Genomic DNA, 26829 nt, shown 5'->3' with positions numbered 1-26829 from the left:
TTTAGCAGGCTTACTGATGGGGCAGGAAGCTGTGGTGCTGCTCCACTCCAGAATGGGAGGGCTTATAAATTTAATGGGACAAGCATCTTACAGTTTCTCCAGCTGTGTCTATTTGCCTGAATAAAAGATTGAAAAGGCTTGACTGCGGCTGGATGGATTGTAGGGTATACTCATACTTAAGTTATATTCCTTTTCTTACATATTGAACTGTGACAACAGCATTTGGACAGTATGTAAAAGGAAGAATTGCTCTGAGAAAACAAAGTATGCGCAGCAAAGCTATATACCAAGAAAGAAAGGTTGGTTACAGTTTACCTGAAGGTATCTACGTAAGAGTTATGTGACACTGTCACGAACGTGTCATAAACATTCTAAACAAGTCATAAACGTTTATGACATAACGCTTCTTGTAGTAAGTGTCATTCGGTTTTTGTCATGACAAGTTATGGTTAGGGTTAGAGTTAGGGTTAGGGTTAGGGTTCATGGGTCATGACTGTGTCATGACAGTGTCATGTGTGATTTTAGTGTTTTTGTTCTGTGTGTACGGTGTTTGTTGTTTATATGTTTGAGAAATAGCCTGAACTTGTTCTCTGGAATTTAATTTACCTACGGGTACAAATAAATGAACCTGACCTGACCTGACCTGACCGGATGTGTTACATGACACTGTCGTGTCACACTTATGGAGATACCTCCAAGTAAAGTGTTACCAAAAGGTTTCTGCAGATAATGACAGACTTTATAAGGTAAACAAAATAATCAGCCATCGGTTAAGTGTTTTAGATATTAAAAGCAAAAGAAATCTGTTTAAGCAGTATTGAATTTGCTTCCTACAAATGGTTCTATTGTATCTGATTAAGAGCTCTCTAGTCCAATAGTAATGAAGAGCTCGCATGGTGGAGTTATTTAAAGCAATAATGGACAAGGAGTCTGTGCCATACCCCCTCAATGCCGGATCAAACGGTGGAGAATGTGGCACAGCAGCTATGTGAGGAAAACCTTTAGACCTTTGTATCAACAGGCTTTTAAGATTTAATTAAAGCATTTTATGCTTCATTAAAAACTGCACTGTGAGGCTGGGTTTGGAAGCCACAGCCTACTTTACTACATTGTAAAAATAAAATGCGGGTTTCCAGTTTTTATGACTCTTTCATTCACACCATTCAGCCGGCCATCTCTGAGAGATGGGTAGAGAGATAAAGAAAGAGCGAGAAAGAAAGCAGGTGAAGGAGAAAAAGGAGGCATCATGCACACACACAATTCAAGCTGCTGCCCCCAACGGCGCCTGCTCTCCCATCTCAAAGGCTAACTGACGGACCTCATGTCTAGTCACACAACACTGTCCACACACACAGCCAGACCATCACATACAAACACACATATATGACCACACCACAACAACCACAGCTTATAAAACAACCCGAGGTGCTGTAAAGCATGTCACCGGTGCAATGTGCATGGATATACCCCCCCGAGTAAAGCACATTGCTATGCTGTGGATACTCCAGAGCTGTCTTGGAACTACAGATGCATGTATGGGTTTGTAAGAGAGTACTATAAAGGTAATAATGTTTCTGTAGGGGAGTGTGAGCCTCTATTTTAGTGTACGGGAGTGGAAGTTTGCGACCTTTCTTGACTTGTAATACACAGATTTCCTGTGTGAGAAGATTGAGCTCCATCCAATACAAGAACATTGAGACTCTTAAAAACCCTCCCTGGGTAAGCACAAACCAGCTGCAGAGCCATTTTTATAAAGCAATAACTTCCAAAGATATCAGAGATTACAAGACGATAAAACACAGATCAAAAATTCATTTTCAGCAGGAGAGGGGGAGAGAACTTATGTGTCATCATCTTTGCTATATAAAATTCATACATCAGGGCAAGTGAAGAAGCAAGCAAATGGCCATCACGCATGCACACACACACACACACACACGCACACACACACACACACACACACACACACACACACACACACACGCACATACACACACACAAGCAAGCACCACATCTATAGCCCTGACTCTTATGAAAAAGGATCACAATAAGTTGTTTAGTGTGTGTTTAATGGGGTGTGAGCAGAATATGTGCAGTGGGTTCTGCCCTCGGGTTGTGTGTTTACAGACAGACAGTAGCTAGTTTGAACATTTATAAATGGGCAAAAGTGAAGAGAAAAGCAGGGAAGGCTGTGCTGATTCAGCCATCTGAGATAGCATTCCTGCAAAAGTGCCTCAAGGCGAACTTGTGAGCAAAATAATGCATCTACAGTACACACATACACTCTACTCACCTCCAGAATACATTTACTAAACTGATTTACACAGGGACACATGTAGCCACCGCTGACCCCATTAAATGAAATGGCGCGCGCACATTTTCCGCCACTTGACTAGCATATGTTCTACAGAGCCTGAGATAATTTGATGCCTCTCCTTGGACAACTGAAGATGCTGCGATCAGCATTACAGGGGGGTGGATCAGTTACAGCCAGGCAAAAACAAACCGGCAGCAACGCACACACAGACACACACACACACACACACACACGCAAACACGCGCAAACACTTCACACCCAGCACAGGATGAATGTCCATCTAGATTATAACTCCTACCTTGGAGCTGAGGCTCTTTCTCTAATTGACACATAATATTTGCATGGATCCTAGCATTAAACTCTTTAATTAGCTGCTCACTGATCTGAGAGGGAGGAAGAAACAGATATGGGCAAAGACAGAGAGGGAAAATGAGGAAAGTGATGCAAACCCTCAGAGGTATCGTTCTAAGGGCGGGCAGCGGTGGGCCGAGTAGCATTACGCTTCATCAAATTTGGAACTGAGCCCAAAGCCTTTTCTCCTGATTTGTGAATATTTAGATTGGAGGAGGCCAGGAGTTCCTGTCCCGCAGAAAGAAAAGCAAATAGGCCCATCACTCATCAACTGTGTTGGTTTTCGGGTACAGGAGGGGATAGAACATTAGCTCAACAAGCAATTAGTCTCCCCAGTGGGAGAATAACCCACAACTGAACTGGCTGCATGCAACAACCAAAAAAACATTCCTCCCTTTCAAGTGGTCTCTACAGGATTCTCTCTCCTCCTCTCCTTCTCACTTCTTCTCTGACCTCCCTTTTTTGTCTGTCCCACTGGAAATGAATTGCTCTCTCTCTCTCTCCCACCTTTCCTTCCCTTGTTGCTTTCTTGTCTTGATCGACAGGCTCGAATCCTTGTTAAGGTTGGCTGTCTTTCTCTCGAGCTCACTTCGCAGTGAGTTGAGGGAGGTATGGCAGCTGCGGATCGCTGCTCGCTACTCATCAAAGTCTAACAGCGATGACCTCATGTCACAGCAAGCCTGACCGAGAGAGATGAGATGATGATCTCTTCACTGTCAGTCATTTTCCCAGCAGGTACTCTTCATCTTTAGATTCCTGATTATGACAACAATCTTAATCTGAATGTAGCTCATAAACAAACATATTGAATGACTTTGTCTACCACACATTGCCAAATTTCAAATGAATATGGAGAAAACTCTAATCTCCACACAGAAGTGATGTATTGATTGGCCTGGGCAAGTGCTACATGAGAAGATTTGCAACATGAGCTAGACTCTGTGAAGAAGCTTTAACAATGGCTGATATGCTGAGCCGGAGGCTAGACTAAGTGTGTTGCTGAGCGTATAATAGTGTAGTACTGCAGGCAATACATCATATATGGAAGCAGGCTAGCTCTGTCACATACGCTGCATGTGTTTAAAATGTGCAGTTGCAAAATGTATATAGCCCATCAGAATCCAGTAATTGGAGACATGGGATTTATGGAGGCAGTGGAATAAGACTTATATTAACAAGCATCACCAGGTGTGTGTGAGATAAAATGTAAATGTACAGTTAAGAGTTGCAGGAAGCCAATGCAAAGGATTATGACCAAGATGGGTTTGGAAATGGCTTTCCTACTCAAACCCAGTCAAAGTTTCAGTACACTAAGTCCTCCCCTGACTTTTCCTTTGGCATCACTCTAAAGTATGTATGAGGTTTTATATCACCACAAATGGCTAAAGTATCGGATGTTTTGACATTTTCTTTTGTGAAATAGCTCTTTGCCTAATGAAATCCACATACTGTTTCCCGCCTCCCGTAATGTATACGGTCTTTTAAAATAAAAAAATTCAACAAACATTTTTCTTCTTTTTTTTTTACCAGTTTCAGCTTAGTAATACCTAATCTTCTCATCTGAGGTTTAACAACATTGTGCAGAGAGGTCTGCGTGACCCACAGAAGAGCACAAGTAAGTTAACGTCAGTGACCCTTAAGTACAACACTTAGCACCCCAATACACCCTTAACCCTGGCCCTCATCCATCACATGATGGATCACAGTCTTTAAAGGCTTTGGAGTTATGCACCCCCCCACACACACACTCACACTCATACAGACAGGCTTATGATCAGGATAAAACCCCAGTTGACCCCTATTTCACTATTTTGTTGCTCAGTCACTCAGAAACACAGCTCTCTTTCCCACTCAAACCACAGGCTGCATACATGCAAAGTGCATGTCTGTATAGATTTGCTCATGTGACAAATCAGAGAACATCAATCGAGTGATGACATGAACACGGTTGCTTGACAGAGGGGACACAAAACGTGGCAGGACAGCCAACATCTTAAAACAAAAAGGCAATCAGGGCTGCAGCCTATTAGTATTCAGTCTCGCTCGTCTGTCGTTGTTCATTTTCCAGCCACAATTCACGTAATGAGCTGCTTTTCCAACCCAGGTGTTCCATTTCTGCACAAGGTCATTGAAAAACAATACAATAATTTGAGACAGAAGCATGGCTTGAAACAAAAGCATGTCAGAATCATCAGAAAATGTCTGCAGGATATTAAAAGCAGTCGGAGTAAAATGCCTTTTAGGGTTATGATTTATTCATTCACAGACACTGATTCAAGAACAATTTCGCATATTTCTCATAAACTGCCAACACGGGTCAACAGAGACTCACAGTAAACATTTCAGTCCAAGATCTGGGACTAAAAAGTATGGCACTTCTCACAAGTGCGGTCATTTCTACTTTACTTGAAGGCATCCAGGGTTCACAGTGCTGACATCACTTGGCAAATCTGGTCAGCGTACGCCTCCCACTACGGCCTGTCATCACCGTCTAATCTCACAGAAAGAGAGAATGCGAGGAGAAATAAAAGAGGGCCACAGAGGTTTTCTCAAGGAATAAAGGGATGGATGAAAAAGTGCAGCACTTGGAGCATACCCTCGTCGGCTTTTGTCGAGAGCTGGGCTGCTGAAGAGTTCCTCCCACAGAACACTCCCCCTGATCATTAATCATCTGTCCATTCTGGCCCCGTCAGAGCCTCTCTACTGAGCTAAAACACGCACCTACACCCACAACCACCCACGTACACACAAACCCCCCCGTCCCCCGTCCCCACACACGCACACGCACGCACACGCAATTCTTTGAAACTTTCTGCTGCCTTAGTCCTCTTCACCAAACACTGATCATCTTGACATACCTGTCCTCTCACCTAGCTACTGCAGCACTGCCTGATGCTGCAGAAACCCCCTGAGAAAGCTGAGATGTCCTCCAATTAGGCTACCTTTGAAACTCCACAGTGCTGTATTGCTGGCTTGTATCAGAAGAGATTAAGAACACATAAGGAAATAAAGAAATAGACAACAAATCACTTCCTCTGATACATTTTTGACACCCGTTAATGTACTAATATTCATTAGGCTAAATAATATCAGTTCAGCACTTCTCCGCACTCCTCCGTGTGAGCATGTTTGTAGAATAAAAAAATGTCTGACTGGATTCAATAGAGGGCAGTGCAGCAGTAAAATAACTAAAAGATGAGAGAGTGTCCACATACAGAAAATAAATAGGCCTGTGTGTGATTTCTCCAGTCTGACTGCTAATGCTAATGAACAGAGCAGGTGTCCGCTAGACAATGAATGTAGGAAGACACATTCTGTTGAATTTAAGGCGTGTGTGTGTGTGTGTGTGTGTGTGTGTGTGTGTGTGTGTGTGTGTGTGTGTGTGTGTGTGTGTGTGTGTGTGTGTGTGTGTGTGCAGACAGCCCACGCCCCTGGGCAGGCTGTTACCATAGTAACCTCACAGCCAGCATTTTTTGGCCCACACTTTCCCTTTGAACAGCCGGCCAATGACAGACCAGCCGACTGGGAAATCTGGCTTACTGAAAGCGCATGCACGAGTCGCGTGTCTGCATGTGTTCATATGTACGTATGTCTGTGTACGCGCGTGCACGCGGAATATGAGAATGATACAGATCGAGAGAGCTATATGATCTCTTAGCTCCACTCAGATTCGTCATTACCGAGTGTGGCGTTGGCAGTTGGCCGCTCTGCATCGAGCATGGCACATTGGCTCAGGTCAATTTTATTTTCCAGGAAGATGTGGCTATGCGCCAAGGCACTGAGCATATCTTTCAGAACAGTGGTCAGAGAGGAGTGGGGGGGGAATAGATAGAGAAGACAAGGAGGAATTGGTATTCCAGGAACCTCAACTGTGCCGAACTATCCCTGTCTGGCAAGGTAGTAGAGAAAACGGCCCTCCGAAACATGTGCTTGCGCTACAATCTACACTGTAATCAGAACCTACTGAACAGGGGACTGACCAGGCTCATTGCCCACTGCCAACCAACAGAGAAGAAAAGGCGTGGGGGGGTTTGACAGACAGAGATGAAGAGTTACTTGATGAGGGGTGAAATCAGTCAAGAGAAGATATGTGAGCCAGAAGCATTTTATTGCCAGTGTTTGATTGCAATATGATTTCAGTACTGATTCGATCAATCTAACTCAGCTAGCAAACAGTAATCACGGTCTACTATAATACCAATGGAGACACATTAATGTGATTGTGTGAGGATGTTCAAATGTACTGTCAAATTAAATCCTGTTTGTCAACTCTCACACAGAAAATAGCTATTCAGCTATCTGGAGTTTATACTGTCATCAGAAAGCATTTTTGAGTCGTCTGTGGATCCTGACTTGCAAAGAAGGATGATCAGAATGAGGTAATAAAATCAGCAGTTACAGGCCCCGTCAATTACCTTGTGATTCTGTCACACGGTGAATAAAGTATATGTTCCAAGATAAATAGATTTCTCTTTCTTACCACTCCAAGTTGTGAGAGACCATTACCTTCCTCTGTCTCAGCACTTGTCTCTTTTAAAAAGGATCTAGCTCATTAACTTCATGGCTAGATCAATTAATCCATAGCAGTTAGCCAAAGATGCCCACTCTTGTTCTTTTTGCTCCTTTGCTGTTGCCCTGCTCAACAATGTATATTACATTTACGGCCTTCAAACCCTTTTTTCCACTGCTTATAGTTCTGTCCCGAGCAGAGCTTTAAATTAAATAGTAAATAATTATGCTGGAAAGGGATTAAGGACAGAGACAAAAGGCTCGCTCATCCAGAAATGTACCTTTGCCTTCTGTATACAATTAGAAACTGGAATAGAAATGACAGAAACACAAAGAAGTGATGAAATCAAGTTGGACTTTCATCAGCCACTCCAGCCATTTGGACCCTTTACCTGTGTAGCTTGGCCTCATGCATAATGCATACTCTCTGGTGTCAAATTAGATTTTTTTGTCATTTCTTCGCAAAGTGTGTAATTGGAAATGAAAGCGGATGCAAACAAAGATTCAGGCGGCGGCTTCAAGCCATATGGAAGTACCTTGTAGTGATACAGTACTGCGAGATGCACAGCACAAACACTTTTTAGAGCAGCCACAGAAATCAACAAAGGGAAAAGATAGACTGCGCAGATATATGTGTTGTGGAAATGAAATCTCTGCACGTAAACTAGAATTTTGCTTTGACATTTGTGATCAAAGAGAGCCGCTACCTTTTTGATAGCCTTTGTTTTTTTTTATATAATTAAGTGTCTTTATTGTTTTACTGGATTAAAAAAAAATGTGTTCTCCTAATAATATAAACAAAGAGCTGGTGAATAGCATACTCTCTAATCAACTACAAATCATATATCTTGCTGTTTATAAATAAAAATGTGTTAATTCTAATTTAAGATGCTTTTGCATTTGTATGTATATCTCTATAGAGCTCACGGTTACAGTTAAGTTGCTTGGCATTATAATAATATGCCGGTCATATTGATATATAAAAAAAAACTTTTCAATCCTATGAACTATAATTAAGAAGAAAAAAAAACACTTATTGCATTGATCCTGTGTGTCTAAAATATTATAATTAATGTATCCTAGTTGCCTATTTTGCAATTCAAAAGCAGTGAACTCTAAATAGTCAAAGTCACAGCATTCTGCGTTCAAGGAATCAATCTACCTGTTGGTACACAGAAAGAAGTCAAATTTAAGACTTGTTAAGACTTTTTTAAGACCATAATGAATGAATATCAAGACCTTTATCACAACATCAACTAAGCCCTAAAAACAAAAGTCAAATATCGCTAAACTTGCACTTCCCCATAGCTGAAGAATAAAATCTGTTTTATGTCTGTGGTACAATCCAAAAGAGACTCGCGCCATTAACACAAAAGCTGATTGGCTGCAACATAAGTTGCATGTTGATCTCATTTGTAGTCGCAATACAGCGAAATTATTTGGGCTAGAAAGAACTAACACACCACGGAATAAAGAAAAGTAAAAAAAAAAAAAAGAGCATTAGAGGTAGCGTTGCATGGACATAGGGATATGTTTAAAATTATTTAAGACTTAGATCACAATAATTTAAGACTTTTTAAGGCCTACAATTTTGATTTTGAAATGTTAGACTTTTTAAGACTTTCTAAGACCTTGCCGAAACCCTGGTACCTACAAATCTGCTGCACCCAAACAGACCCTTAAACTGACAACGGAATTGGTATAAGGTTGTGTTCTTATGATATGATCTGCGAAAGAAGATAAGGTGGAGCAAACATCACTTGGACTACATACAGAATACACAAATGGTGAAATCTTGTTTATATAAAATACCGTAAACGGTTTGCATTTTCTTAATTAATTGTCGTAAGCACAATGATCTATTTATTCATGGTAACATTAGCAAAGGGAATGCCTTGAAACCGTTGATCTTATAGAAGAAGTTGTATTATTCATTCCATCGGGCCTAGCTTTAATGCAACATTATCTCATTCACTTTACACACATCTGTATAATGCTTTTAACTACATGATATGATAGTGTCAAACACAAAGCATTTGGAAAACTAGAAGCAATGTAAGGAGAATGTAAACCAAGTTGTTTTATTTGATCTAAATGTGCACATTTACATTTAGATTAAAAACAGAGACGAAAAAAGAAAATCTGAGGCTAATGCACTGGTAACAACCCATATCCTAATCTAGATGAAATCTCAAACACATCATTCCTTACCAGCCCATTTAATGTTAAGATGTGTTGAGAATTGTTCTACCAAGGCTTAACAGTAGCTTTCAAATACCCATGTATCCTAAAATACCCGGCCCCTTGGCTCAGGGTTGAGGCCCCGCTAATGAGTGTAGAGGCCTGTGAACGGGGATGAGTAATTATGCACATTTGAAGGAAGCAGAGGAGAAGGATGATAAAACAACTGGAAAACAAGGGTCCCTTCACTGTTTACCATTCCCTAATTTGATTCCTAATTGAGCGTACATAACACAATGTTTACACCAAAATATTCTGGCAAAGACAAGCACCCATGGCAGAATAACACAGCTGAACACGGCCTACTCTTCCCTCCGATGATCTCAGAGGGCTTAACCTAGGAGGCCCTCCCCAACACCATCACCACAAAGAAGTGTGAGTATAACCCAATAGTAAGCCTCTGCACCATGAGGTCTACAGCCTTTCATGCGGATGCTGACATTTTTTACACGTGGCAAAGATGCTGTCAGACATAGTAGGAGGTCAGAGGTTAGAAGTAAAGAGGAATTGGAATTGGAACAAGAAAGGAAATGGTAGGAGAAAAAAAATGAATGGTGTTTTTAAATTTAGCCTGCATCACTGATGGCAGGACAAGAGGTGGATAGGTAAGGTTGCAGAACAGAAGAGGGGATGGGTGGTGTGTGCATTACAGTGATGGAGATGTCATCAGGAGCAGCACTGCACACTGGGATGGCATCCACTATCAAAAAAAAAACAGCTGCATCAATACAATTAAAGCATTCACCGGCGAGATGTTCTTCCCGCTGTACTAGCATATCCGCCGTTCATCGCCCCTGTTGCTATTATGCCTAATGGGAAATCATGATTAAAAAAAAAAAAAAAAAAAAAAAAAAAAAAAAAAGCTCTTCATCCAAAGAGAACACACAAACTATGTGTGAAGCGTGGGAAAGGAAAAGTGACCAGGATCAGGAAAATCGAGAGTGAGAAAGGGAGATAGAGAGAAGGGGGAAAGTGAGAGAACAACAAAATGACAAAGCACTCAGGAGTGCATCTTATCAGTCAAATTGTTCGTGGCAAAGTCCCATAATATGCCCGTTGTGCAAACTGAGCAGCAATTTGTCATTGCATACTAAGTAACGGCAAAGCTATTATTTCTAAAGCTGACAATAGGCAACCGGGAATAAAAAAGGCTGGCTAATAAATGCTGTTTAGAGGAACTATGCGTCTATCCTGTCCAACGTAGACAGCTCCATTCATTGTTCAAGATGGGAGTGCCTTTCATACACACAAAACAACCATTCTGTCGACATCAGATCCAGGCATGACCAGAAAAGCTCAATCGGTAATGACGTACATGGAAGTTTATTGCGTTTGTACTGTACAAAGACAAACGGATGAGTGTCATCAAATATTCTTTTGCATAGCGTGAATGAGCAGTGGTTGACCCAATTCCCTGGCACGCAATGCACCTGCAGCCCTGGAATCCTCCAAAGGTACTCGAGCCCACAGCACATCTATATATTAATGTCATATTTACATCTGCATGACCTCTACACAACCTTATCAGACAGCTGAATTCCCTACCCGAGAAACCGACACGCACTATCACACAGAACCTGTGTGTGTGATGGTGGATTACAGCCCCCACCCCACCTGTCCAGTTCTGGACAGTAGTGACCTTTATCACCCAGGCTTAGTCAATATGCCCCGAGCTATTGAAACTGGCAAACATATGTGTTATTCCATTTGTGTGTGTGTGTGTGTGTGTGTGTGTGTGTGTGTGTGTGTGTGTGTGTGTGTGTGTGTGTGTGTGTGTGTGTGTGTGTGTGTGTGTGTGTGTGCGTGTGTGTGTGCGTGTGTGCCTAAAGGGTCTGCGGCCATATGGGACCTCCTTGCATCTTCACGCATTGTCGGATTGATGGAGACCATGAGTCATTCATTTGGATGAAGAGTGAATGATGGACAGTGGTGGACAGACAAGTGCATCACAGCAGTCTCACAGCGAAAAGGTTTGGTATTGGTTTATACTTACGGTTTATGATATTATAGCCCTATTAATCATAGAAATGTATGATGGTATAAATCAATCTTATCTAAAACTGAAGACTAAAAAGGAATACAAAGAAAATTGGCAGGCCACTTTGTCACAGGACTATTGCTGTTTGGAGACATATTTAGAGCATCCATTTGTTTTCACATATCACAAATCTCAGAAGGAAACATGGAAAACAAATTGAAGGGATTGTCAAATATCATGGGATGGAGTCCCTGATTTTAAGCTGTGATGTCTAGCTGTTGTGCACTCACTGGCAAGTGTTCAGGGGTTAGGAAAAAGATAGTGTATAGTGATGGGTATAGGAAAAGGTAGTGGATGTGTGCGTGTGTGGCTTACTTAAAAGTGTGCGTGACACATCCTCATTAGGCCTTTGTGACATTGTGGACTTTGTGAAAGACATCAACACCTTGTCCAGCAGAGAATTAAAGGGAAAACATAACACGATCAACTGGGAAAATGGATTAACTGTATAACAGGCAGAAAGCCATTAACATGAGGGTAGGGTCTAACAAGCTACAGTAGCGAGTAGAAGTGTGTGTGTGTGTGTGTGTGTGTGTGTGTGTGTGTGTGTTTGTGTGTGTGTGTGTGTGTGTGTGTGTGTGCATGTTTGTAAAAGAGAGAGAGAAAGTCAGTATGCGCATGCGGGAGACATGAAGGAGAGTGGTTTGATTTCAGATGTTCCCGATTAATCATTAAATTAATCTCAGCCGCCCACACACACGCCTTATCCCATTTAGCACGGCATATTAAAGGTTTTCCTGTTCATAACTTTACTGGCCGCAGTCAGAATTCTTATATTACTGTGATATTTACACACAACAAAAGGGACTGTAGTCGACATTCAGACCATTAATATACTGTAGCAGCAAACAAATATCTGCTATGTGAAGATCTAGCGTAGTAGCACTTGAGCAGAACATTAAGTCACACTCCCTCTGTGTGTGTTGTATTCAGAGTTTCTCTGTTCTTTGTTTTGATAGCCGGTCCACCCGTGTGTGCATGTTAGTGGATGTGTGGCAAGTAGGTAATTCACATATTTGGGAATGGTCTGTGAGAGCTGTGTGGAGGCAATACCAGCCCGCTGTTTTTTTGGTTTTTTTCTTCAGTATTTCGAGTGCAGCCTCTTAAAGGCATGAAAATCAAATGACTGAGTGCGTCTTCTTATTCAGGTGGCATTGCCGTTCATTGGCACACAAGAAGAACTGCGCATCGTATGTACACACGTGATGTGCAGTTGCTTCATTCACTTACTTCATTTACTGACACAGTGCTACTGTAAGTGATGACCCAGGAACATCCCAATTGCCTGTTCACATTAAGCACAACTGGAACATACATAAAACATACATAAAACACAAATATACATACAGTAACACACAGTCTCCACAACCCTGTACTGTAAATGTATAGCAACGAATTGACACAAATGAATACGCTCACAGATGTATACACATGGCAGAGCATAACTGCATAAACAAGGTCAAATATGATATTCAGTGACCTCAGATATGCATGAATACACCATGCATATCCAAAGCATAGGAAAGACGAGTCAGACACATCTATCATGTGTGTATTCATATGTCAACAGTTAAGCACGCATTTTTATTGTCACATTTTGCATCCAAATGTTACGCAAGGGCTTTTAAAAACGCTGCATGCATGAGCATCCAAAAGTGCATTAAGACATGAGTGTACACACCTACACTGACATGTAGTTAGTTGGAAAGCCTTGGGTGCACACAAATGTTCAAGCCAACTTAATACAAACACCGACACAGACACACACACACACACACACACACACACACACACACATACACTTTTAAAACACACCTTCCCTGGGCAGGACATATTGGATTATTTTCTTGGCTCCGTCTCAGCTTTGCTAGATTAAATGCCATTCCCACTTTACTACAGATGGCTCGAAAATAAATCATACTTTCCATATACACACACAAAGAAATGTTCACACCAACTCACGCACACACACATACACACACACACACAAACACACACAAACACAAAGAAACACATAAATGGAGAGAAACACTCACACGGGGAGATATATAACATGTTGGCACACCCAAATACTGAAGCACCTGTACGGTCCAGCGCGTCTGCTCTTTGTATTTCAATCACTGAATCGATGGTTCTAAATTGATTGTAGCTGAGCAGAGGCCAGAGATGTTCCCCCTGGCTCGCTGCCCTGGCCCTCCATTGATTAGATCTGAGAGAGCCAATTGCTTTCACACTGGATTAAGGTGTTCCGGAGCAGTGAGCAGGGAGAGCGAAACCGAGGGAAAGCGAGAATAGGCTTTGCAGCCTGAGAGACATTAAGCATTACGATCAGGCCAACAGCACTAATTAGTTAACAACACCTCTCTATGAGGAAACCATGTAAGCACACTCAAATATGGGTATGTGACACTCACACACACACACACACACACACACACACACACACACACACACACACACACACACACACACACACACACACACACACACAATGTGTAGCGACACATCATAAGGGCTTACGGTACTTTTGAATTAGACACACATGCCATATGTGAATCAATTTACACATGCAAAATCTACAACAGATATACAGACACATGCACATATGCCTGCAAACACACGCACACCTCTACGTTGCAATCCTACATATCAGAAGGCACGAACACAGATCAAGGGTGTAATCTCATTTGACCCTGGAGCTAAGTAGCCCAGGGCAACAGTATTACACTTCAAAGCTTCACTCGGAGTTTGTTACACATTCCAGCTCCAAAGTATTATGCACTCTAACATAGAGGAATCAAACCAAACTTTACTTTCAGCCGGCATCACAGGATCTGCTCTGACCTGGATCAAACGATAAATAAACTGCGAGGGGAGGAGAAATCTTTTTTTTTTTTTTTTTTTACAAGCTTGATCTTCTCCTACAGTATATCTGTCTCTCAAGTCTGCATTCATCCTCCTTTTTTGTCACATTCATATTCCACTGGGGGCAGTGTTAAGCTGGCCATCCACTCAACACCCCATCGCTCTTCCTCTCCATACGACAATTAGCTGCTCCTGCTGTGGGTTCTGTATGGAAGAATGGAAAAGGGAGGAACAGGGCTAAGGAGTCCCCGGCCTTGGAAAAGACGAGCCCTTTTGTCTGGCGCCGAAGTCCCCCTCTCAAATCATTTCCACAATGGAGAGGCTTCCAATCCAGATTAAGCGCTTATGAAAATGAAGAACTGTGTGTTCTGAGATGGGGGCCGGCGCAGACGATGCGGACCAGGGTCACGAGAGCCAGTAAAAGAGCCCCTCACTCCGAGTGCTCACGGAGGCGTTTCTCAGGGAGCAGCAGCCCTATTCACATGGCATTAGGGGTGTAAAAGCATCACATTGACTGCGCGAGTCAAGCAAACTTAATATACATTTGGTTAATACCCCTATTGTAGCACTCCCTCTAAGACTGCTCTCCTAGCAAAAGCCCAGAGATGGAGGACAGTGGTAGAGGGGAGATTAAAGAGACAGAAAAGATGAGATAGAGAAGGAAAACAAAGGAGGGAGGGACTAAGATTTCCTGGCCCATTCATGCCCTGATGGATGCGAAGCACACACAATCATGCCTGTGTGCGCACACACACACACACACACACACACAGGACATGCATGTACATGCACAAACACAATAACATCTTCATAAAAAGGCCGGTCCAGTCCAGTCTGTGGGAGTCTGACATGCATGACACTTGGCTGACACAATACTGTAAACTTAGCGAGAGTCAACAAACTCAGTAAAGCCCACATAAAACACATAATGATAGGCCAACCACAGTAGTCAGTAATGTAAAGGTCACTTTATAGGGAAGAAAGACATAAAGATAGGTATGGAGTGAAAAGAAGAGAGAGGCAGTGAGATGGTGAAATTGACTGAGTGTATGAGCATGTGTGCCTTTGTGTCCTTATCACTCTGTGTTTGGTTCATTCCCCAAAGGGTCTTATTATGCTTCGCGCTGGCTCCAACACAAAGGCAGCGTCTCTGTATCTCAGCACATCCAGCTCCCCCCAGAGAACATTCTAGACACAGCAAATCCATTTGTTTGTCAGCTTCTGCCTCTATTCGGACTCGGACTAATCAGATACCATTCACTTTGAGAAGCATACCACTGTGAAGTCTGGCCTAGCACTACAGTAACGCTGGCCAAGCACTAAGATAGCATCTCTGGGCTTTGAGAGAGGAGTTTTTGTATTGGTAAGCACTGTGCATGGACATCATAAAACAATGCTATAGGGTAAGTTGTTAAGGGATCTCTCAGTGCATCAAATAATGATCTCTCGGATTATAAGGTCCTTACTTTTAGAAAATATCTTCCATATTATATAACAATTACAGATAAGCCTTGTAGTAGGTAAGTAAGTTGTTGGCCAATAAATTGGTTGAGGAGCAATAGGATGTAGTACCACAAGGAATGTATGTATGGAATGTATGAATTTAAAATTAGCCATATAATCCAAGCCCAGGAGTACCAACACAGATGGAAACCGAGGGCAGATTACATATCTTGTGCACAGAATCAATCGCTTTTAAGAGTGACACTTCTGAATACAGAAGACTCACTGCGCCAGTGACGATACAAGTATATGGAATGGTAGAATAATCCATATCTATTCATTGCATGGTCACAAATGTAGCCTCATTTCTACTGTCGGTACTATTCCATGTCTGTAAACACTGAAAGAGGAAAGTATATGCCAAAGATAAAGGCTACTTTAAAAACAGTAGGTAGCAAAATCCGCAAATCATCAGATTTCATGTATTGCTTGAATTGTGTTTCACATGATTCAAACAACTGGAGCAATGTGCAAAGGTTGAGCCCAAAACATGAATTGAATTGAGTCTGTTATATTCTGCTGATTTAATTAATGAGGACTGGAATGTCAGGATTGCTTAAAATGCAGATAGAAAGAGTTGTAAAAAAAAAAAAAAATAGGCCTCATCTTCCATTTTTCATTATCATATTACTGTATGTCTTAATGAAGTTCAGTAAAATATGGTGCACAATAGATGCAATCAATCAAACCTCGTAACAAAAGATACCGTCCACTGCAACACGTAGGCAGCAGTCAACCTGTTGACCCAGACTCTATTCCCACTCAGCACACAGTGGAAGCAAGATGGGTTTTCATTACGAAATGCAAAAATAAGACTGTCTGAGAGGTTAGCAGGCTTGATTAGACTCCATAAAACCACACTCACTTTGAAGATTTCATTAAAGTCGGGTTGCCCCAGCACATGAGGATACGCTAAGCTCTCAACTCATCTTTACTGCGCGCGCACACACACACACACACACACACACACACACACACACACACACACACACACACACACACACAACAACAAAAATATAGAAATAAATAGGGACACACATGCATATGAAGAGTCACCCAGATCTCAGAAGACTCACTATGCTAATTCCAGTTTGGAAGAAAAGCTGCAGCCCCCCAGCCAGTGTGGGAACTCAGTAAACAAATGGAGCACAAAGCACAAAGTGGTCAAAGAGAGGATTACCAAGTCGCTCGCTTTCTCTTTTGCCTTTTTTTCACACCGCCCCCCCACCCACCCCCAACACACACACACACACATATAGATAGACACACACTCCTCCTCTCCCCTATCTTGCTTTCAAAATTCAATATTCACGCAACGTCTTCTCCAGTGGGTGTTTTCGGAAGACAGCCATAGCAGGGGGTCCTTGGCATGAGGAGTGAAAACAAAAGCCAAGATCAATAATTTGTCACAGAGATGGGTCTGCCAGATTGAGTCTGACTGTCAGTCTGAAAAGAGACGTTTCCTCCAGTTTCTGCAGAACCACATGCCCTGATCCCCGGAAAGTACAGGCTGTGTTTACTGTCAACTTAAACATTCAATTAAATGCGCACAATGACAAAGTGAGATGCGGATTATGGGAGTCGTCTAATTGCCGTATAATTGCATATTGTGAAGGTTTTGAGGTTGTGTTTGATATGACCTGCCCAGTTATAGGGAGCCAAGTTGGTTTAGGATAATGCATGGTGTCATAACAGATTACACAGACATAATTCTTCACATATGTTTAATCAGGGATACTTAGCGAGCACATAAAGTGGAACTGTAATGCTGTTTGCTTCAAGTGTGCGGCAATTATAGCAAACATGATTAGGTTATGAAATTGGACACGCAAAGTTCAGCTTGGGGTGATGGAAAGAGTGTGTGTGTGTGTGTGTGTGTGTGTGTGTATATCTTACAAGCTTTGACCCAAAGTCCGGAGATTTTGAGCTTTGAATTGATTTCAAGCACTCATGCGGATTGACAGAATCAACACAAAGCATGGAAGAAATGCACTTTTGGCTTAAAGGACCGGCTTATCGTGAAACCCAATCTTACCATGCTGACTGTACTGGACTGTATGCTGAGCAGGTTCAATCAGTCCATCTACAGACTGTGAAACCTCAACTACCAAAGGCTTGTACCTTGGGAGACTCCAGGAACCAGGCTATGACACAACAAACTCGTCATCAGTTGAATTGTGTAGCGTTAACACCAAAAGGTCAATTTACCTAAAAGCAGAGGTGGAAAGTAGCAAAATACATTCACTCGCGTTACTGTATTGAGTAGTTTTGTTGTGTATTTTGTATTTTTCACGTAGTATTGTATTTTGTTACATTACAAATCCCATCTGTTGCTGAGTAAAACAAAAATAAATCATGCCTGGAACCACTACACCAGACCTGGGCATTCTTTTTTTTTTGTGCGAACGAATGTAGTTTCTTCTTCTCTGGTTGCAAATCGCAATTAAAAAGAAGTAGAAGAAGAACTGCAGCGTGTTCTCTTAATACATCCATGGCATGGGCAGAATTGAGTTTAGCCTTCCACAACAGTCCCTGTTTCTCATGTGGCCCCTTGGGAAAATTTATATTTATTTATATATATATATATATACTTAGGTGTGAGTCAAAATGTGTGATTTGGCCTTGATTTGCATTCTATGTGTTGTTTGTTTGCAAAGAAAAGGATGGCCCTCAGAACTAACAATGTATGGTCCTTTCATTTTCAATTGATTGTTTGAAAACGTTTTATGGGATGGTCTGAACTAAAATTGCACATTATACCTTTCTAAGGGTCTTAAATGTCATGTGTGACGTGTTATGTTGTTATTACATGTTTATACATTTGTTTAGATGTTTATACATTTGTATAGATTTTTCTTTAATTAAAAACAAAATAGTTTTGGACCAATGTCCTATTTTCACTACATGGGAAACCATTTTTTTGTTATGTAACTAAGTAACTTTTACTTAAAGTACATTTTAAATGAACTATTTATTACTTTTACTTGAGTATTTTTTCAGATAGGTATTTTTACTTGTACTTGAGTAATATTTCATCAAAGTATTGGTACTTTTACTTGAGTACAATATTTTAGTACTTTTTCCACCTCTGGCTGAAAGTACTAACAAGATTTTCTCTTCTTAACGCTAGATAGATAGTTTTCCAAGGTTTTGAGATTATCAGTCGGAAGTATTTGCTGCCACCCCAACACAAAGGAAACAAATGGAATTATTGTTTGTTTTGTTTGTGTCTTACATAATTACAAATTGCATTTATATTTCCATTTAAAATCAGTTTTTCCATTATGCTTAACTTTGCTATTAATAGTTTTTTTTTTATTTACTTTCTACCCAAGAAATCAAATGGACCACATTTTTTGCAATTCTGCATGTAAGTTTTTTTTTTTTCACTCTGATGCTTTAATCTACTCCAGTAATAGAAAATGAGGACTTTGTTCCAGCCTGACACGCCGCCAATGTTTTCTTGGTTGCTTTGTCGTCTATTCTCACTGCATGTGGAATGAACAGAGGTATATTGGCCCTACTTTAATTGCAATTCAATTCTAATTAGATCGTCAGTCCACAAGTTCCACAACATAACCTTGACTAATCCACATCTATCAACCTGCTGCTGATAACCTCCAGGAAGGAATGAGACAATTTCCTAGAAGTGAAATGTGTCCCTCTGCTGTCAAACCAAACAGCCCTGGCCGTGTTGTATTAGCCAAAAAGTGAATATTGATGGACAGTGATGAGGCACAGGGAGAATCAACAAATGAGGAGTGATGGAGAGGGGGCTGTTTGTACTTTCTCAACTAGGGGGGAGGTCTGTGGAGAGGCTCACCACGTCTCCTCATTACTGCCTGCCGGAGCATACTCCAGAGAGGGAAGAGGAGAGAAGAAAGTAGAGGTGAGTAGCGGGGGAAGAAAAGTACAAGGAGAGTGAAGACAGTTTTAACACGGAGATAGAAACTGACACTTTTCCACAACATCATTGAAAATGTCTTTGCTGGGTGCCTGGGTAGCTCACCTCGTAAAGCGCGCGCACATATATAGAGGTGTACTCCTCGATGCAGCGGCCACGGGTTCGACTATGACCTGTGGCCCTTGGCTGCATGTCATCATCCCCCACCGCCCCTTCATGTCTTCAGCTGTCCGATACAAATAAAGGCCTAAAATTCCCCCCAAAAAATCCAAAAAAAAGTAAATGTCTTTGTTGTTTTCCTAAATGTGCAATCATAACTTAAAAGCATAAGGTAAAGGGGATTTGATTGATGGGGGTCACGGTTAGGGTAAGGGGGTCCCTCGTAGCGCTGGGCTTTTGTGTTTTGCCAGCGAGGGTGACATTGGCAAATTAAGCGGAGACCAAGCCATCTGCTGAATGTTAGGGGGTCCTTTGTCCCTGTGTCCCTCACTGGCCTCAACACACAGTGTCCATCACTAAGAGAAGAGGAGAGGAGAGGAGAGGAGAGGAGAGGAGAGGAGAGGAGAGGAGAGGAGAGGAGAGGAGAGGAGAGGAGAACTGAAAAGGATTTGGCGAAAAAGATTGGAAAAGTTGTCAGGTCGAAATGTGGAGCCCTCTTGAAAGAGTTCCTGTGCAGCAGCTAAGGGAAAGACCAAGTGAGAGATGACAATGAAATGCTTAGAAAAAAAAGCCCAGTGACCAAATACATGGCCTGTAAGGGACTGAAGGTTATAGAACCAGACAAAAAGAAAACGACTGAAAAGAGAGACAGAGAGAGTGAAAAATAATAGGAGTAGAAGTATATGTCCCTCCATGGTGGATAAGAACAGCTCTGTGTGTGGTGGGTGTTTCCATTATGTGGGAACAAAATCCCTGGATTCCCCTGGCATTAGCAGGGACTGACTCTGCCGTTGCAGTAAGAGCAGCGCATCTGTGTTTGGGGTCATTACAAACATTCTATTTGGGCCTTAAATTCAAAGATTCTTTGTTTGGGTCACACTCTTTCACCACAGCTCTCTGCCATCCCCCTATTCAGCCTATTGAGAGCCATGGAAACAAGAAGTCTTTTACTCTCTGCTCTTTCTTACAGCTTTTCTCCTACTTTCCTCCCACTACTACTAGGACTAATAGGACCAGGATGTGTCAGACGCTTACTTAATTGTGCTTCAAGGTGACTTAGTAGATGTTGGTGTGTGTGTGTGTGTGTGTGTGTGTGTGTGTGTTCTGTGCTGGTGAGTACACATGGATGCTTCTCTGCAAATGAAGTAAACGTCTGTGGAACGGAAGTAGACAAGGCCAAATGGGCTGGAATTGGCTCTAATAGCTTACCGGGCCTTTGTGCGTCCTGTCTGCCAGATCCTTTACACTCAGATAAGACAAATAAAAAAAGTAATCAAAGAGTTAGTGAAGCGACACACTGTAAAACCAAACGTTTAAAGTAAATAGCTTCCAAAGCCAAATTTTATGTGTTTAATGTGTTTTAGACATTTGAGAAGAATTTCTTTTTTTTTCTTCACTTAGACTCTCTAATCTCTCTAATACAGAGAAATAAGCAAGCAGGTAGGTGTCCATGACAATTTACTCTATAGGGGTGCATATTGGGGTTCCAGGTTATGGTTAATAATGTGCCTCAAACACTACATTTTAAAAATGCACACATGGAAGAACTCACACTTTTTTTTCTGAGCATATGCCCAAGATGTGTGTTATGTCTGTGGAGCAGTGTGCGGGTGTGCTCGCGCCCCATGATGGCAGCCATTAGACAGGAGTAAGGCAGCCATGATGAATCGGCACTTAGCCCAGGGAAGCGCACTTGCTCAATGGGCTGTGAATCTCCCGCTGCCAGTGTCAGCTTGCAGAATGTTAAATAAAGTTATTTGAATATTTGTAATATTAATGTGCCAGGGTGTCAAAAGCCCGCTGAAGCCTAACGGTAAGAGAAACTATGAGAAGATTCATATTAGGACTGCTCTGGTGAGGAATTACGTAAATGCACAACTAAATAAATAGATCATCATGGCTAGTGCATTAGATTTCAAGAGTTCCACAATTAAGTTACCAGAAAATATTATGAATAATAATGTAAGTCATTATGTTTCTTATCGTCCTATTTCACTTGCATATACATATTTGCAACCACAAAAATGGCTGAAACAATGCTCCCTCCCTTGCAATGCTTTTTCTATCCTCTGTCCCCATCCCATGCAGTTGCAAAGACTCTGAGCAGCTAAATGCTTTCCATAGGAATGGCCCACTGAGGTTAAAACATGAGAAGCAATAAGCTTTGAGCATGGTTAACCAATTACAAAAGAAGACAAAATATAGTAAAGGGGCCTTATAAAATAAGACAGCTTTATAGACTCCAGGCAGGCATTTATCAGCTCATAGAAAATTTGGTTCCCCGCAGGAAAAAAGTGTTAACAGCACAATGAAGAACAGGCAGTGCAACGTTTTGAATTGCCTTTCATAGAATGGCATTTAGCCCTGTTTACTCTGAAGCAATTTATGCCACATAACTCACTTTTAAGAGTTTAAACGTCAGAATAATTACTTTACCAGGGAGTTTTAATCACTCCACATATGAGAACACAAGGAACATTAAAATGATCAATGATTATATCAGATTATTTTAAAATAACACACACACACACACACACACACACACACACACACAGACGGATGTGAAGCAAACCCTAATCAAGGTGATTCTATCAATCAGTCAGCTGGAGACCACGAAAACGATGTTCAGTAAAACCATCAAATCAGGCTTTGTTAGACACTGCAGTTGAACAGGACACACACGCACAAGACAAGCTTTGTGTTGGTGGAGGTAGTGGGGTGCTATTCGGAGTGTCTCTGCTCGATTTAACAGGGAGGTGATAAAATATTTAGCAGATTGCTTACATAGCCGAGGGGGAGAGAGAGGGAGAAAGGGAGAAAGAGGGAGAGAAAGAGAGAGAGAGAGAGAGGGGGATACCCAAATGGCTTGTGTGGGAGCTGGGGAGCTCGTAATGAGGCTGGCATGCTGGCATCATCGTTACAGAGCACAACAACTCGACATGGTCTCTCTGCCCAGCTGACACACACACACACACACACACACACACACACACACACACACACACACACACACACACACACACACACACACACACACACACACACACACACACACACACACACACACACACACCACGCTACCTGTCACTAATTAAAACATATAGATTAGAGAAAGTGTAATCAGGTACAGTGAGGTTCACACACACACACACACACACACACACAGTTGCAATTAGGTTTCTAGTTCTCTCTGTCATTACAAATGACTTCATAGTTGAACAAGTAAAAAAAATATTCATCACAGCATTTGTTTTTCACTATGCAGAAACAAACGTATGAAAAAACTAAAGATTTGTGCAAGATTGACACCTTTCTGTGACTGACACAGCCACTGTTTGCTGTTTTATGCCATGTACAGTAGGAGACCAAATGTTAGTTTGTTATGTGAAAATGTTAATATACATTACACACAGTGTTGTCCTTAGCCAGTTTGATATCAAGTAAGGCTTATTATTTGGTCATTGACTGTGTTAAGCCAGTCAAATTAATGTTAATGTATAATGTTTACGGTCTCACACCAACCATTCACAAATAGCCTACACCAAACGGGCAATTTTCACATATTCAACAGAGCGGGTGTTAAGTAGGCAGACATTCGTGTCTACACTTTATTTTCCCTACAATATATTCAGACAATATTGTAAAACAATATCAGATTAGCATAGCTCAAAACAAACCATTTCTTTAGATTTTTTGATTTCCCACTGTCCTTTTAAGCACCACAGTGCCTTCCCTTTTCTATGTAACACCTTTCCTTCTCATATTGCTCTCAATAAGGGAAATCATTTCAGCGTGCATATTCTTTTTATTCCTGTTCCTTAATCTCTAATGGGCAATTACTTCAGACCCAATGCTGAGGCCATGTTATTGCACCAACCCCCAATTGATTGTTTGCCCATCGCACTCAGCTTCCACGAGCACTTTAAGGTTAGATTTACTTGTTTAAATAATGGATCACTAGCCCATGAAAAGAGACTTTGTGGAAAATAAAAGGTTGAGATTGCTCTTGTTGGAGAGGCCCTCTCAGTGAAAATGAGAGGGGTACAGACTCCATACAAGTCTCCTGAGAGTAAACTTGTTATGAGAGATAGAAACGGCAACATCATCTGTTTCTCTCCTGTCGATCTCTTTGTCTCTCTTGTATGTGTGTGTGTGTGTGTGTGTGTGTGTGTGTGTTTTCTACTACAGCTACACACTAACAACTCCCTTCCTCTACTCTACATGCTATTTTTGTGTCTGTACCTCCCATATTGCTCCATCAGAGAGGGACATGTCAAACTTAACACAGCAGGAAGTCTACTTGCTGTGGGTACTTAGAGAAGAAAGTCAGGGGGATTGTGGGAATTAGTGAAAATATACATCTCCTCCTCTGTTCAAAGAGTCTTTATAGTGCAGTGCCTACCGTGTATGTGTACGTGCCCGTGTGTTTGTGGTGTTTACAGCAGTTCCAATGCCCCAAACTAACACAAGCCACAGCAAGCTCCCACCAACACTCGGGGGTACCTTAGGCTTCAATTACTGTGCTGTGAGTGTGTGTAAGCTTTAGGTAAATAATGGGAGTAAAAAAAAAGGAAATTCTGTGGAGAAAAGATGGACAATACATGGATCAGCATCACGTGAGTTTGCGGGACAAAAAATCTTCATCCATTAAAGCCTGAAGGTGCGTTTGCGTTAGAGGACACGCAAGGTGATTTGGCTAATTTGCTACAAAATTCCTGTACTGAACTGTAACTTTCATGTTTAACCTTCAAACTAAATGTTTCACATCCACTAATGATTAGCTCTGGAATATGGCCACTAAGGGGCCGTTTGGTATTTATGGCATGGACCACCGGAGGAAAATAGGGGAGGGTCATGTCTTTTTAATCTTTGTTGAGGGGAGGGGTCACCCAACATACTTTTGTATTCATGAAAACAGCAACATTTCAAAGTGGCTTGTTTGGTGCATATTTTTCCATGTAGCTCTCAGTCTCGGCCCTCCTTCGCTACCAGATGGGTCTGACCCATGAGTTTGCTGGGGGAGTTTGCCCCCCTGGTGCCTGAAACGGGTAACTGCATTATTTAAAAAATGAGTTGAATAATTACATCTGGCATGACCAGATATTTTATAAAAATCTTAAATAACACAAAACAACTACATGGTGGTAGGTAATACATATGATTTCTATATACTGCTTTAGTAAAAAAAATAATTACCTGGCTGACGATGGGAGCAGCAAGATGCAAAAAACGAAAATTGCACTAGTCTGGACATCTTGCCGTGCCAACCTTGCAATAAAGGTTTCCTAAATGCCATGCATATAAATTTGATGTCAGTTTACTAATTGATTGCGTGTTTTGTGTAGATTTTGACTTTTATACGTTTATTCCACTTTGTAACGGCAAAGTGGAGAGGCCTCATTCACCTGTTTGGAGCTGGCTGGTGAATGTGACGCGCGTAGGCCTTGCTGGATACACCGTGACCCTTTTCGTGGATCTACTGATCGCTGTGGATTACTTTTTTTTTCCGTGTCATTGGATTACGGCAACTTTTAAAATCTGCTTTAAAAATAAACATATATGTTGTGGAATATAATGTTAAGCTTCGGCAGCTTTACCTATGAGCTAAAATATACAAATGAGGAAGCCTAGTGACAAGTCCATAGCAACCAGTGTTGAATTTGTTATTACCCAGTGTCCTTTGCTGAATGGTCTCAATGTTTTATTGTTTTATTTCATGTGAATACTAGTTTACTAGAGTAGTAAGTTAGTATTTGACGTAATGCAGTAATGCAGGAAGTGTGCATTTAGTTTCCATGCTTATTGTGTTTCTACAACAACGTTGGTGAGTAAATCTACTGAAATGGCCACCACACCATAACAGAGGAGTGGGATGTGTAAGATGAGAAAGCAGAGTGTATGCTGTGGCTGTAAAAAATCAAAGGGCATCTGTACATCTTTGCCAAGTACAAACTAGCACCTAAGGCATTAAAAAATTGCTGGGGAGGGTAATGCTTTTTTTCCAAAAAAGGGTCATAAGAAAATTATTACTGGCGAGGGGAGGGTCAAGTCTATTTAGACTAAAGATCCCAAAACTCCTCCGGTGGCCCCTTAGATAAATAACGAAAAGTCCCCAAGTAAAACTTGCCATCAGCCCCTCATCCAGATCCTCCTCTCCAATAAAAACTCTTTTCTTACCACCACCTTCCTGTCCATGTCCTGAGTTTTAGGTCCCTCCTGTGTTCATAACATCTTGTTTAGCTCAAAATGCTGTCACATTTTTATTTATCAGTTTGAAACTTTCTATTAGACATGATGATGCTGTAGTTGTTTAGAATAACACACCGCTGGAATAAAGATTCACAGCAGGCAAACTAAAGTCTATCTGTTTAGTTTGCACATAATGCACGGTTATGTTTTTCCGTAGGTGTGGGTTAGAATAAAAAGTTGCTTTTAAAATATGTAAATTAACTGCATCTTACACTGAAAAAAAAGATACAAAGAAATGTAAAATGAAATGACCTGTGAATAATGTAAAACACAGCTGTTAAGAGATGAGATGGCAACGTTAGATGTGAAATGAAGACTTCCAGTAATGAGCTAACTAAAGGCACACCAACTTTTACCTTGTAATTTTCATTAAAAAGTTATTCCACATTATGGCCAAGTACTGTGTGTGTGTGTGTGTGTGTGTGTGTTTTTGGGAGTGTACATTAGAGTGTGGGTTTGTTTTGCTTAGGACGTAGAGCAATGCAAGGAGGATACAGTTAACACAGTCACACACAGTGTGCTTTGTAGATAAGTGGCACTCTCATATCTGTTTATTGATCAGAGCAGATGTGCGTCAATCAATCTTATCTGAGCTCCACACACTCTCCAGCTAACCTCCAGAGTCAGGCCAACCAATACGGCGCCACACTGAGAGCCCAAAGCCACTAATATTATCATCAGACACCTTGAGCA

The 26829-nt window shown here is 41.5% G+C and overlaps 1 protein-coding gene across 4 annotated transcripts in view; it reads right to left on the bottom strand.

Moving 5' to 3' along the window:
* The window catches only part of ephb1 (EPH receptor B1), a 171376-nt gene that overhangs the window by 73941 nt on the left and 70606 nt on the right, over nucleotides 1-26829 (bottom strand). The window lies entirely within an intron of this gene.

This window comes from Perca flavescens, chromosome 12 (assembly GCF_004354835.1).
Source record: "Perca flavescens isolate YP-PL-M2 chromosome 12, PFLA_1.0, whole genome shotgun sequence".
Taxonomy (NCBI): domain Eukaryota; kingdom Metazoa; phylum Chordata; class Actinopteri; order Perciformes; family Percidae; genus Perca; species Perca flavescens.
Note: the sequence above shows the minus strand (reverse complement) of the source record. Positions and strands in the feature narration are given on the sequence as shown.